The sequence below is a fragment of the Mustelus asterias genome, unplaced genomic scaffold, assembly GCF_964213995.1.
Source record: "Mustelus asterias unplaced genomic scaffold, sMusAst1.hap1.1 HAP1_SCAFFOLD_645, whole genome shotgun sequence".
NCBI lineage: Eukaryota > Metazoa > Chordata > Chondrichthyes > Carcharhiniformes > Triakidae > Mustelus > Mustelus asterias.
Window position 1 is genome coordinate 32,168 of NW_027590594.1, and position 15,499 is coordinate 47,666.

General features: G+C 50.6%; 1 protein-coding gene across 4 annotated transcripts in view; it reads right to left on the minus strand.

The window, feature by feature from the left end:
• Positions 1-15,499, minus strand: part of LOC144487211 (uncharacterized) — a 55,952-nt gene that overhangs the window by 24,521 nt on the left and 15,932 nt on the right. For 2 of the 4 annotated variants that reach the window (XR_013496377.1, XR_013496375.1), the window contains one exon: positions 804-1,246. The exons of the other annotated variants lie outside the window; for them this stretch is intronic. The gene's annotated coding sequence lies outside the window, so the exon portion shown is untranslated. Of the gene's footprint in view, positions 1-803; positions 1,247-15,499 lie in introns of those variants that run through there. 4 annotated transcript variants of the gene reach the window in all.

Sequence of the window (15,499 nt, forward strand, 5' to 3'; positions counted from 1 at the left end):
GGTGTGCTGGCCTTTATCAATCGAGGGATTGAGTTCAGGAGTCCGGGGATAATGATGCAGCTATATAAGACCCTCGTCAGACCCCACTTGGAGTACTGTGCTCAGTTCTGGTCGCCTCATTACACGAAGGATGTGGAAAAGTTTGAAAGGGTGCAGAGGAGATTTACAAGGATGTTGCCTGGATTGAGTGGCATGCCTTATGAGGATAGGCTGAGGGAGCTCGGTCTTTTCTCCTTGGAGAGACGTAGGATGAGAGAAGACCTAATAGAGGTATATAAGATGTTGAGAGGCTTTTTCCCAGGGTGGAAATGGCTGCTATGAGAGGACACAGGTTTAAGTTGCTGGGGGGGGGGGGTAGGTACTGGGGAAATGTTAGGGGGAAGTTTTTCACACAGAGGGTGGTGGGTGAGTGGAATCGGCTGCCGTCAGTGGTGATGGAGGCAAACTCAATAGGGTCTTTTAAGAGACTCCTGGTTGAGTCCATGGGACTTAATAGGATGGAGGGTTATAGGTAGGCCTAAAAGGTAGGGTTATGTTCGGCAAAACTTGTGGGGCCGAAGGGCCTGTTTTGTGCTGTAGTTTTCTATGTTTCTATCTGTAACCCCCACGACTTGCCTGGCCTTGCAGAATCTCACTAACTGTCCTGTCTGGAGACAGTACACATCTTTCACCGCTGCTCTACCCTCTCTCCACTCACATTGTCTGTACCTTTCAGACTTGCTTACCTGTAAAGACTCGCATTCCAACCGTTATAATGCACTGGCTAAAGCCAAACACAGTAAGAAGTTTAACAACACCAGGTTAAAGTCCAACAGGTTTATTTGGTAGCAAAAGCCACACAAGCTTTCGGAGCTCCAAGCCCCTTCTTCAGGTGAGTGGGAATTCTGTTCACAGACAGGGCTTATAAAGACACAGACTCAATTTACATGAATAATGGTTGGAATGCGAATACTTACAGCTAATCAAGTCTTTAAGATACAAAGAACGAGAGTGGAGAGAGCATTAAGACAGGCTAAAAAGATGTGTATTGTCTCCAGACAAGACAGCCAGTGAAACGTTGCCGGTCCAGGCAAGCTGTGGGGGTTACAAATAGTGTGACATGAACCCAATATCCCGGTTGAGACCGTCCTCGTGTGAGCGGAACTTGGCTATCGTTTTCTGCTCAGCGACTCTGCGCTGTCGTGTGTCGTGAAGGCCGCCTTGGAGAACGCTAACCTGAAGATCCAAGGCTGAATGCCCGTGACTGCTGAAGTGCATAAACATGAGGAGAGAAACAGTCAGTAACACAGGGTGCTGGGGGGACATGGGTTACTGAATTACAGTGTGAGGGAGCTGCATTAACATCAGTGCAGATTCAGTCAGTAACACAGGGTGCTGGGGGAGAGGGGATACTGAGTGACAGTGTGAGGGAGCTGCATTAACATCAGTACAGACACAGTCAGTAACACAGGGTGCTGGGGGGAGAGGGGTTACTGAATGACAGTGTGAGGGAGCTGCATTAACATCAGTGCAGATTCAGTCAGTAACACAGGGTGCTGGGGGAGAGGGGATACTGAGTGACAGTGTAAGGGAGCTGGTTTAACATCAGTGCCGATACAGTCAGTAACACAGGGTGCTGGGGGGAGAGGGGTTACTGAGTGACAATGTGTGGGAGCTGGATTAACATCATTAGAGACACAGTCAGTAACACAGGTGCTGGGGGAGAGGGGTGACTGGGTGACAGTGTGAGGGAGCTCTACTAACATCAGCAGAGATACAGTCAGTAACACAGGGTGCTGGGAAAAGGGGTTACTGAGTGACAGTGTGAGGGAGCTGGACTAACATCAGTACAGACACAGTCAGTAACACAGGGTGCTGGGGGAGAGGGGTTACTGAGTGACAGTGTGAGGGAGCTGGATTAACATTAGTACAGATACAGTCAGTAACACAGGGTGCTGGGGGAGAGGGGTTACAGAGTGCCAGTGTGAGGGAGCTGGATTAACATCAGTACAGATACAGTCAGGAACACAGGGTGCTGGCGGAGAGGGGTTACAGAGTGCCAGTGTGAGGGAGCTGGATTAACATCAGTGCAGATACAGTCAGTAACACAGGGTGCTGGGGGGAGAGGGGTTACTGAATGACAGTGTGAGGGAGCTGCATTAACATCAGTGCAGATTCAGTCAGTAACACAGGGTGCTGGGGGAGAGGGGATACTGAGTGACAGTGTAAGGGAGCTGGTTTAACATCAGTGCCGATACAGTCAGTAACACAGGGTGCTGGGGGGAGAGGGGTTACTGAGTGACAATGTGTGGGAGCTGGATTAACATCATTAGAGACACAGTCAGTAACACAGGTGCTGGGGGAGAGGGGTGACTGGGTGACAGTGTGAGGGAGCTCTACTAACATCAGCAGAGATACAGTCAGTAACACAGGGTGCTGGGAAAAGGGGTTACTGAGTGACAGTGTGAGGGAGCTGGACTAACATCAGTACAGACACAGTCAGTAACACAGGGTGCTGGGGGAGAGGGGTTACTGAGTGACAGTGTGAGGGAGCTGGATTAACATTAGTACAGATACAGTCAGTAACACAGGGTGCTGGGGGAGAGGGGTTACAGAGTGCCAGTGTGAGGGAGCTGGATTAACATTAGTACAGATACAGTCAGGAACACAGGGTGCTGGCGGAGAGGGGTTACAGAGTGACAGTGTGAGGGAGCTGGATTAACATCAGTGAAGACACAGTCAGTAACACAGGGTGCTGGGGGAGAGGGGTTACTGAGTGACAGTGTGAGGGAGCTGGATTAACATCAGTACAGATACAGTTAGTAACACAGTGTGCTGGGGGCGAGGGGTTACTGAGTGACAGTGTGAGGGAGCTGGTTTAACATCAGTGCAGATACAGTCAGTAACACAGGGTGCTGGGGGGAGAGGGGTTGCTGAGTGACAGTGTGAGGGAGCTGGTTTAACATCAGTGCAGATACAGTCAGTAACACAGGGTGCTGGGGGGAGAGGGGTTGCTGAGTGACAGTGTGAGGGCGCTGGATTAACATCAATAGAGACACAGTCAGTAACACAGGTGCTGGGGGGAGAGGGGTGACTGAGTGACAGTGTGAGGGAGCTGGATTAACATTAGTACAGATACAGTCAGTAACACAGGGTGCTGGGGGAGAGGGGTTACTGAGTGACAGTGTGAGGGAGCTGGATTAACATCAGTACAGATACAGTCAGTAACACAGGGGCTGGAGTAGGGGGGCGACTGAGTGTCAGTGTGAGGGAGCTGGATTAACATTAGTACAGATACAGTCAGTAACACAGGGTGCTGGGGGAGAGGGGTTACTGAGTGACAGTGTGAGGGAGCTGTATTAACATCAGTACAGACACAGTCAGTAACACAGGGTGCTGGGGGGGAGATGGGTTACAGAGTGACAGTGTGAGGGAGCTGGATTAACATCAGTACAGATACAGTCAGTAACACACGGTGCTGGGGGAGAGGGGTTACTGAGTGACAGTGTGAGGGAGCTGGATTAATATCAGTACAGATACAGTCAGTAACACAGGGGCTGGAGTAGGGGGCGACTGAGTGTCAGTGTGAGGGAGCTGGATTAACATCAGTACAGATACAGTCAGGAAAACAGGGTGCTGGGGGGAGAGGGGTTACTGAGTGACAGTGTGAGGGAGCTGGATTAACATCAGTACAGATACAGTCAGTAACACAGGGTGCTGGGGGAGAGGGGTTACTGAGTGACAGTGTGAGAGAGCTGGATTAACATCAGTACAGATACAGTCAGTAACACAGGGTGCTGGGGGAGAGGGGTTACTGAGTGACAGTGTGAGGGAGCTGGATTAACATCAGTACAGATACAGTCAGTAACACAGGGTGCTGAGGGAGAGGGGTTACTGAGTGACAGTGTGAGGGAGCTGGATTAACATCAGTACAGATACAGTCAGTAACACAGGGTGCTGGGGGGAGAGGGTTACTGAGTGACAGTGTGAGGGAGCTGGATTAACATCAGTACAGATACCATAAGACCATAAGACATAGGAGCGGAAGTAAGGCCATTCGGCCCATCGAGTCCACTCCACCATTCAATCATGGTTGATTTCAACTCCATTTACCCGCTCTCTCCCCATAGCCCTTAATTCCTCGAGAAATCAAGAATTTATCAATTTCTGTCTTGAAGACGCTCAACGTCTCGGCCTCCACAGCCCTCTGTGGCAATGAATTCCACAGACCCACCACTCTCTGGCTGAAGAAATTTCTCCTCATCTCTGTTCTAAAGTGACTCCCTTTTATTCTAAGGCTGTGCCCCCGCGTCCTAGTCTCCCCTGTTAATGGAAACAACTTCCCTACGTCCATCCTATCTAAGCCGTTCATTATCTTGTAAGTTTCTATCAGATCTCCCCTCAACCTCCTAAACTCCAATGAATATAATCCCACGATCCTCAGACGTTCATCGTATGTCAGGCCTACCATTCCTGGGATCATCCGTGTGAATCTCCGCTGGACCCGCTCCAGTGCCAGTATGTCCTTCCTGAGGTGTGGGGCCCAAAATTGCTCACAGTACTCCAAATGGGGCCTAACCAGTGCTTTATAAAGCCTCAGAAGTACATCCCTGCTTTTGTATTCCAAGCCTCTTGAGATAAATGACAACATTACATTTGCTTTCTTAATTACGGACTCAACCTGCAAGTTTACCTTTAGAGAATCCTGGACTAGGACTCCCAAGTCCCTTTGCACTTTAGCATTATGAATTTTGTCACCGTTTAGAAAATAGCCCATGCCTCTATTCTTTTTTCCAAAGTGTACAACCTCGCACTTGCCCACGTTGAATTTCATCAGCCACTTCTTGGACCACTATCCTAAACTGTCTAAATCTTTCTGCAGCCTCCCCACCTCCTCAATACTACCTGCCCCTCCACCTATCTTTGTATCATCGGCAAACTTGGCCAGAATGCTCCCAGTCCCGTCATCTAGATCGTTAATATATAAAGAGAACAGCTGTGGCCCCAACACTGAACCCTGCGGGACACCACTTGTCACCGGTTGCCATTCTGAGAAAGAACCTTTTATCCCAACTCTCTGCCTTCTGTCTGACAGCCAATCGTCAATCCATGTTAGTACCTTGCCTCGAATACCATGGGCCCTTATTTTACTCAGCAGTCTCCCGTGAGGCACCTTGTCAAAGGCCTTTTGGAAGTCAAGATAGATAACATCCATTGGCTCTCCTTGGTCTAACCTATTTGTTATCTCTTCAAAGAACTCTAACAGGTTTGTCAGGCACGACCTCCCCTTACTAAATCCATGCTGACTTGTCTTAATCCGACCCTGCACTTCCAAGAATTTAGAAATCTCATCCTTAACGATGGATTCTAGAATTTTGCCAACAACTGAGGTTAGGCTAATTGGCCTATAATTTTCCATCTTTTTTCTTGTTCCCTTCTTGAACAGTGGGGTTACAACAGCGATTTTCCAATCCTCTGGGACTTTCCCTGACTCCAGTGACTTTTGAAAGATCATAACTAACGCCTCCACTATTTCTTCAGCTATCTCCTTTAGAACTCTAGGATGTAGCCCATCTGGGCCCGGAGATTTATCAATTTTCAGACCTTTTAGATACAGTCAGTAACACAGGGTGCTGGGGGAGAGGGGCTACAGAGTGACAGTGTGTGGGAGCTGGATTAACATCAGTACAGACACAGTCAGTAACACAGGGTGCTGGGGGAGAGGGGTTACTGAGTGACAGTGTGAGGGAGCTGGATTAACATCAGTATAGATACAGTCAGTAACACAGGGTGCTGGGGGAGAGGGGTTACTGAGTGACAGTGTGAGGGAGCTGGATTAACATCAGTGCAGATACAGTCAGTAACACAGGGGTCTGGGGGAGATGGGATACTGAGTGACGGTGTGAGGGAGCTGCATTAACATCAGTACAGACACAGTCAGTAACACAGGGTGCTGGGGGAGAGGGGTTACTGAGTGACAGTGTGAGGGAGCTGCATTATCATCAGTACAGATACAGTCAGTAACACAGGGTGCTGGGGGAGAGGGGATACTGAATTACAGTGTGAGGGAGCTGCATTATCATCAGTACAGATACAGTCAGTAACACAGAGTGCTGGGGGAGAGGGGATACTGAGTGACAGTGTGAGGGAGCTGGTTTAACATCAGTGCAGATACAGTCAGCAACACAGGGTGCTGGGGGGAGAGGGGTTACTGAGTGACAATGTGTTGGAGCTGGATTAACATCATTAGAGACACAGTCAGTAACACAGGTGCTGGGGGGAGCGGGGTGACTGAGTGACAGTGTGAGGGAGCTGTACTAACATCAGTAGAGATACAGTCAGTAACACAGGGTGCTGGGAAAAGGGGTTACTGAGTGACAATGTGAGGGAGCTGGACTAACATCAGTCAAGATACAGTCAGTAACATAGGGTGCTGGGGGGAGGGGTTACTGAGTGACAGTGTGAGGGAGCTGCATTAACATCAGTACAGATACAGTCAGTAACACAGGGTGCTGGGAAGAGGGTTACTCAATGACAGTGTGAGGGAGCTGGATTGACATCAGTCGAGATACAGTCAGGAACACAGGGTGCTGGGGGAGAGGGATTACTCAGTCACAGTGTGAGGGATCTCGATTAACATCAGTGCAGATTCAGTCAGTAACACAGGGTGCTGGGGGAGAGGGGATACTGAGTGACAGTGTGAGGGAGCTGGTTTAACATCAGTGCAGATACAGTCAGTAACACAGGGTGCTGGGGGGAGAGGGGTTACTGAGTGAGTGTGAGGGAGCTGGTTTAACATCAGTGCAGATACAGTCAGTAACACAGGGTGCTGGGGGGGAGAGGGGTTACTGAGTGACAATGTGTGGGAGCTGGATTAACATCAATAGAGACACAGTCAGTAACACAGGTGCTGGGGGGAGAGGGGTGACTGAGTGACAGTGTGAGGGCGCTGGATTAACATGAGTACAGATACAGACAGTAACACAGGGTGCTGGGGGAGAGGGGTTACAGAGTGACAGTGTGAGGGAGCTGGATTAACATTAGCACAGATACAGTCAGTAACACAGGGTGCTGGGGGAGAGGGGTTACAGAGTGACAGTGTGAGGGAGCTGGATTAACATCAGTACAGATACAGTCAGTAACACAGAGTGCTGGGGGAGAGGGGTTACTGAGTGACAGTGTGAGGGAGCTGGACTAACATCAGTCAAGATACAGTCAGTAACACAGGGTGCTGGGGGAGAGGGGTTACTGAGTGACAGTGTGAGGGAGCTGGATTAACATCAGTACAGACACAGTCAGTAACACAGGGTGCTGGGGGAGAGGGGTTACTGAGTGACAGTGTGAGGGAGCTGGATTAACATTAGTACAGATACAGTCAGTAACACAGGGTGCTGGGGGAGATGGGTTACAGAGTGACAGTGTGAGAGAGCTGGATTAACATCAGTACAGATACAGTCAGGAACACAGGGTGCTGGGGGAGAGGGGTTACAGAGTGACAGTGTGAGGGAGCTGGATTAACATCAGTACAGACACAGTCAGTAACACAGGGTGCTGGGGGAGAGGCGTTACTGAGTGACAGTGTGAGGGAGCTGGATTAACATCAGTACAGATACAGTCAGTAACACAGTGTGCTGGGGGAGAGTGGTTAATGAGTGACAGTGTGAGGGAGCTGGATTAACATCAGTACAGACACAGTCAGGAACACAGGGTGCTGGGGGAGAGGGGTTACAGAGTGACAGTGTGAGGGAGCTGGATTAACATCAGTACAGACACAGGCAGTAACACAGGGTGCTGGGGGGAGAGGGGTTACTGAGTGACAGTGTGAGGGAGCTGGATTAACATCAGTACAGATACAGTCAGTAACACAGGGTGCTGGGGGAGAGGGGTTACTGAGTGACAGTGTGAGGGAGCTGGATTAACATCAGTACAGATACAGTCAGTAACACAGTGTGCTGGGGGAGAGGGGTTACTGAGTGACAGTGTGAGGGAGCTGGATTAACATCAGTACAGATACAGTCAGTAACACAGGGTGCTGGGGGGAGAGGGGTTACTGAGTGACAGTGTGAGGGAGCTGGATTAACATCAGTACAGACACAGTCAGTAACACAGGGTGCTGGGGGAGAGGGGTTACTGAGTGACAGTGTGAGGGAGCTGGATTAACATCAGTACAGATACAGTCAGTAACACAGGGTGCTGGGGGAGAGGGGTTACTGAGTGACAGTGTGAGGGAGCTGGATTAACATCAGTACAGATACAGTCAGTAACACAGGGTGCTGGGGGAGAGGGGTTACTGAGTGACAGTGTGAGGGAGCTGGATTAACATCAGTACAGATACAGTCAGTAACACAGGGTGCTGGGGGAGAGGGGTTACTGAGTGACAGTGTGAGGGAGCTGGATTAACATCATTAGAGACACAGTCAGTAACACAGGGTGCTGGGGAAGAGGGTTACAGAGTGACAGAGTGAGGGAGCTGGATTAACATCAGTACAGATACAGTCAGTAACACAGGGTGCTGGGGGAGAGGGGTTACTGAGTGACAGTGTGAGGGAGCTGGATTAACATCAGTACAGATACAGTCAGTAACACAGTGTGCTGGGGGAGAGGGGTTACTGAGTGACAGTGTGAGGGAACTGGATTAACATCAGTACAGATACAGTCAGTAACACAGGGTGCTGGGGGGAGAGGGGTTACTGAATTACAGTGTGAGGGAGTTGCATTAACATCAGTACAGATACAGTCAGTAACACAGGGTGCTGGGGGGAGAGGGGTTACTGAATTACAGTGTGAGGGAGCTGCATTAAGATCAGTACAGATACAGTCAGTAACACAGGGTGCTGGGTGGAGAGGGGTGACTGAGTGACAGTGTGAGGGAGCTGCATTAACATCAGTACAGACACAGTCAGTAACACAGGGTGCTGGGGGGAGAGGGGTTACTGAGTGACAGTGTGAGGGAGCTGCATTAAGATCAGTACAGACACAGTCAGTAACACAGGGTGCTGGGGGGAGAGAGGTTACTGAATTACAGTGTGAGGGAGCTGCATTAAGATCAGTACAGACACAGTCAGTAACGCAGTGTGCTGGGGGAGAGGGGTTACTGAGTGACAGTGTGAGGGAGCTGCATTAACATCAGTACAGACACAGTCAGTAACACAGGGTGCTGGGGGGACAGGGGTTACTGAGTGACAGTATGAGGGAGCTGCATTAAGATCAGTACAGATACAGTCAGTAACACAGGGTGCTGGGGGAGAGGGGTTACTGAGTGACAGTGTGAGGGAGCTGGATTAACATCAGTACAGATACAGTCAGCAACACAGGGTGCTGGGGGAGAGGGGTTACTGAGTGACAGTGTGAGGGAGCTGAATTAACATCAGTACAGATACAGTCAGTAACACAGGGTGCTGGGGGAGAGGGGATACTGAGTGACAGTGTGAGGGAGCTGGATTAACATCAGTACAGATACAGTCAGTAACACAGGGTGCTGCGGGGAGAGGGGTTACTGAGTGACAGTGTGAGGGAGCTGGACTAACATCAGTCAAGATACAGTCAGTAACACAGGGTGCTGGGGGAGAGGGGTTACTGAGTGACAATGTGTTGGAGCTGGATTAACATCATTAGAGACACAGTCAGTAACACAGGTGCTGGCGGGGAGAGGGGTGACTGAGTGACAGTGTGAGGGAGCTGTACTAACATCAGTAGAGATACAGTCAGTAACACAGGGTGCTGGGAAAAGGGGTTACTGAGTGACAGTGTGAGGGAGCTGGACTAACATCAGTCAAGATACAGTCAGTAACACAGGGTGCTGGGGGAGAGGGGTTACTGAGTGACAGTGTGAGGGAGTTGGATTAACATCAGTACAGACACAGTCAGTAACACAGGGTTCTGGGGGAGAGGGGTTACTGAGTGACAGTGTGAGGGAGCTGGATTAACATTAGTACAGATACAGTCAGTAACACAGGGTGCTGGGGGAGAGGGGTTACAGAGTGACAGTGTGAGGGAGCTGGATTAACATCAGTACAGATACAGTCAGGAACACAGGGTGCTGGGGGAGAGGGGTTACAGAGTGACAGTGTGAGGGAGCTGGATTAACATCAGTACAGACACAGTCAGTAACACAGGGTGCTGGGGGAGAGAAGTTACTGACTGACAGTGTGAGGGAGCTGGATTAACATCAGTACAGATACAGTCAGTAACACAGTGTGCTGGGTGAGACGGGTTACTGAGTGACAGTGTGAGGGAGCTGGATTAACATCAGTACAGATACAGTCAGTAACACAGGGTGCTGGGGGAGAGGGGTGACAGAGTGACAGTGTGAGGGAGCTGGATTAACATCAGTACAGATTCAGTCAGTAACACAGGGTGCTGGGGCAGTGGGGATACTGAGTGACAGCGTGAGGGAGCTGCATTAACATCAGTACAGACACAGTCAGTAACACAGGGTGCTGGGGGGACAGGGGATACAGAATGACAGTGTGAGGGAGCTGCATTAACATCAGTACAGACACAGTCAGGAACACAGGGTGCTGGGGGGGAGAGGGATTACTGCGTGACAGTGTGAGGGAGCTGGATTAACATCAGTACAGATACAGTCAGTCACACAGGGTGCTGGGGAAGAGGGTTACTCAGTGACAGTGTGAGGGAGCTGGATTAACATCAGTCGAGATACAGTCAGGAACACAGGGTGCTGGGGGAGAGGGATTACTCAGTCACAGTGTGAGGGATCTGGATTAACATCAGTACAGATTCAGTCAGTAACACAGGGTGCTGGGGGAGAGGGGATGCTGAGTGACAGTGTGAGGGAGCTGGTTTAACATCAGTGCAGATACAGTCGGTAACACAGGGTGCTGGGGGGAGAGGGGTTACTGAGTGACAGTGTGAGGGATCTGGTTTAACATCAGTGCAGATACAGTCAGTAACACAGGGTGCTGGGGGCAGAGGGGTTACAGAGTGACAGTGTGAGGGAGCGGGATTAACATCAATAGAGACACAGTCAGTAACACAGGTGCTGGGGGGAGAGGGGTGACTGAGTGTCAGTGTGAGGGAGCTGGATTAACATTAGTACAGATACAGTCAGTAACACAGGGTGCTGGGGGAGAGGGGTTACAGAGTGACAGTGTGAGGGAGCGGGATTAACATCAGTACAGATACAGTCAGTAACACAGGGTGCTGGGGGAGAGGGGTTACTGAGTGACAGTGTGAGGGAGCTGGAATAACATCAGTACAGATACAGTCAGTAACACAGGGGCTGGAGTATGGGGGCGACTGAGTGTCAGTGTGAGGGAGCTGTACTAACATCAGTAGAGATACAGTCAGTAACACAGGGTGCTGGGGGAGAGGGGTTACTGAGTGACAGTGTGAGGGAACTGGATTAACATCAGTACAGACACAGTCAGTAACACAGGGTGCTGGGGGAGAGGGGTTACTGAGTGACAGTGTGAGGGAGCTGGATTAACATTAGTACAGATACAGTCAGTAACCCAGGGTCTGGGGGAGATGGGTTACAGAGTGACAGTGTGAGGGAGCTGGATTAACATCAGTACAGATACAGTCAGGAACACAGGGTGCTGGGGGAGAGGGGTTACATAGTGACAGTGTGAGGGAGCTGGATTAACATCAGTACAGACACAGTCAGTAACACAGGGTGCTGGTGGAGAGGCGTTACTGAGTGACAGTGTGAGGGAGCTGGATTAACATCAGTACAGATACAGTCAGTAACACAGTGTGCTGGGGGAGAGGGGTTACTGAGTGACAGTGTGAGGGAGCTGGATTAACATCAGTACAGACACAGTCAATAACACAGGGTGCTGGGGGAGAGGGGTTACTGAGTGACAGTGTGAGGGAGCTGGATTAACATCAGTACAGATTCAGTGAGTAACACAGGGTGCTGGGGGAGAGGGGTTACAGAGTGACAGTGTGAGGGAGCTGGATTAACATCAGTACAGATACAGTCAGGAACACAGGGTGCTGGGGGGAGAGGGATTACTGAGTGACAGTGTGAGGGAGCTGGATTAACATCAGTACAGATACAGTCAGTAACACAGGGTGCTGGGGAAGAGGGTTACTGAGTGACAGTGTGAGGGAGCTGGATTAACATCAGTCGAGATACAGTCAGGAACACAGGGTGCTGGGGGAGAGGGATTACTCAGTCACAGTGTGAGGGAGCTGGATTAACATCAGTACAGATTCAGTCAGTAACACAGGGTGCTGGGGGAGAGGGGATACTGAGTGACAGCGTGAGGGAGCTGGTTTAACATCAGTGCAGATACAGTCAGTAACACAGGGTGCTGGGGGGAGAGGGGTTACTGAGTGACAATGTGTGGGAGCTGGATTAACATCATTAGAGACACAGTCAGTAACACAGTTGCTGGGGGGAGAGGGGTGACTGAGTGACAGTGTGAGGGAGCTGTACTAACATCAGTAGAGATACAGTCAGTAGCACAGGGTGCTGGGAAGTGGCGTTACAGAGTGACATTGTGAGGGAGCTGAACTAACATCAGTCAAGATACAGTCAGTAACACAGGGTGCTGGGGGAGAGGGGTTACTGAGTGACAGTGTGAGGGAGCTGCATTAACATCAGTACAGACACAGTCAGTAACACAGGGTGCTGGGGGGACAGGGGTTACTGAGTGACAGTATGAGGGAGCTGCATTAAGATCAGTACAGATACAGTCAGTAACACAGGGTGCTGGGGGAGAGGGGTTACTGAGTGACAGTGTGAGGGAGCTGCATTAACATCAGTACAGACACAGTCAGTAACACAGGGTGCTGGGGGGACAGGGGTTACTGAGTGACAGTATGAGGGAGCTGCATTAAGATCAGTACAGATACAGTCAGTAACACAGGGTGCTGGGGGAGAGGGGATACTGAGTGACAGTGTGAGGGAGCTGGATTAACATCAGTACAGATACAGTCAGTAACACAGGGTGCTGCGGGGAGAGGGGTTACTGAGTGACAGTGTGAGGGAGCTGGACTAACATCAGTCAAGATACAGTCAGTAACACAGGGTGCTGGGGGAGAGGGGTTACTGAGTGACAATGTGTTGGAGCTGGATTAACATCATTAGAGACACAGTCAGTAACACAGGTGCTGGCGGGGAGAGGGGTGACTGAGTGACAGTGTGAGGGAGCTGTACTAACATCAGTAGAGATACAGTCAGTAACACAGGGTGCTGGGAAAAGGGGTTACTGAGTGACAGTGTGAGGGAGCTGGACTAACATCAGTCAAGATACAGTCAGTAACACAGGGTGCTGGGGGAGAGGGGTTACTGAGTGACAGTGTGAGGGAGTTGGATTAACATCAGTACAGACACAGTCAGTAACACAGGGTTCTGGGGGAGAGGGGTTACTGAGTGACAGTGTGAGGGAGCTGGATTAACATTAGTACAGATACAGTCAGTAACACAGGGTGCTGGGGGAGAGGGGTTACAGAGTGACAGTGTGAGGGAGCTGGATTAACATCAGTACAGATACAGTCAGGAACACAGGGTGCTGGGGGAGAGGGGTTACAGAGTGACAGTGTGAGGGAGCTGGATTAACATCAGTACAGACACAGTCAGTAACACAGGGTGCTGGGGGAGAGAAGTTACTGACTGACAGTGTGAGGGAGCTGGATTAACATCAGTACAGATACAGTCAGTAACACAGTGTGCTGGGTGAGACGGGTTACTGAGTGACAGTGTGAGGGAGCTGGATTAACATCAGTACAGATACAGTCAGTAACACAGGGTGCTGGGGGAGAGGGGTGACAGAGTGACAGTGTGAGGGAGCTGGATTAACATCAGTACAGATTCAGTCAGTAACACAGGGTGCTGGGGGAGAGGGGATACTGAGTGACAGCGTGAGGGAGCTGCATTAACATCAGTACAGACACAGTCAGTAACACAGGGTGCTGGGGGGACAGGGGATACAGAATGACAGTGTGAGGGAGCTGCATTAACATCAGTACAGACACAGTCAGGAACACAGGGTGCTGGGGGGGAGAGGGATTACTGCGTGACAGTGTGAGGGAGCTGGATTAACATCAGTACAGATACAGTCAATCACACAGGGTGCTGGGGAAGAGGGTTACTCAGTGACAGTGTGAGGGAGCTGGATTAACATCAGTCGAGATACAGTCAGGAACACAGGGTGCTGGGGGAGAGGGATTACTCAGTCACAGTGTGAGGGATCTGGATTAACATCAGTACAGATTCAGTCAGTAACACAGGGTGCTGGGGGAGAGGGGATGCTGAGTGACAGTGTGAGGGAGCTGGACTAACATCAGTGCAGATACAGTCGGTAACACAGGGTGCTGGGGGGAGAGGGGTTCCTGAGTGACAGTGTGAGGGATCTGGTTTAACATCAGTGCAGATACAGTCAGTAACACAGGGTGCTGGGGGCAGAGGGGTTACAGAGTGACAGTGTGAGGGAGCGGGATTAACATCAATAGAGACACAGTCAGTAACACAGGTGCTGGGGGGAGAGGGGTGACTGAGTGTCAGTGTGAGGGAGCTGGATTAACATTAGTACAGATACAGTCAGTAACACAGGGTGCTGGGGGAGAGGGGTTACAGAGTGACAGTGTGAGGGAGCGGGATTAACATCAGTACAGATACAGTCAGTAACACAGGGTGCTGGGGGAGAGGGGTTACTGAGTGACAGTGTGAGGGAGCTGGAATAACATCAGTACAGATACAGTCAGTAACACAGGGGCTGGAGTATGGGGGCGACTGAGTGTCAGTGTGAGGGAGCTGTACTAACATCAGTAGAGATACAGTCAGTAACACAGGGTGCTGGGGGAGAGGGGTTACTGAGTGACAGTGTGAGGGAACTGGATTAACATCAGTACAGACACAGTCAGTAACACAGGGTGCTGGGGGAGAGGGGTTACTGAGTGACAGTGTGAGGGAGCTGGATTAACATCAGTACAGATACAGTCAGGAACACAGGGTGCTGGGGGAGAGGGGTTACAGAGTGACAGTGTGAGGGAGCTGGATTAACATCAGTACAGACACAGTCAGTAACACAGGGTGCTGGGGGAGAGAAGTTACTGACTGACAGTGTGAGGGAGCTGGATTAACATCAGTACAGATACAGTCAGTAACACAGTGTGCTGGGTGAGACGGGTTACTGAGTGACAGTGTGAGGGAGCTGGATTAACATCAGTACAGATACAGTCAGTAACACAGGGTGCTGGGGGAGAGGGGTGACAGAGTGACAGTGTGAGGGAGCTGGATTAACATCAGTACAGATTCAGTCAGTAACACAGGGTGCTGGGGGAGAGGGGATACTGAGTGACAGCGTGAGGGAGCTGCATTAACATCAGTACAGACACAGTCAGTAACACAGGGTGCTGGGGGGACAGGGGATACAGAATGACAGTGTGAGGGAGCTGCATTAACATCAGTACAGACACAGTCAGGAACACAGGGTGCTGGGGGGGAGAGGGATTACTGCGTGACAGTGTGAGGGAGCTGGATTAACATCAGTACAGATACAGTCAATCACACAGGGTGCTGGGGAAGAGGGTTACTCAGTGACAGTGT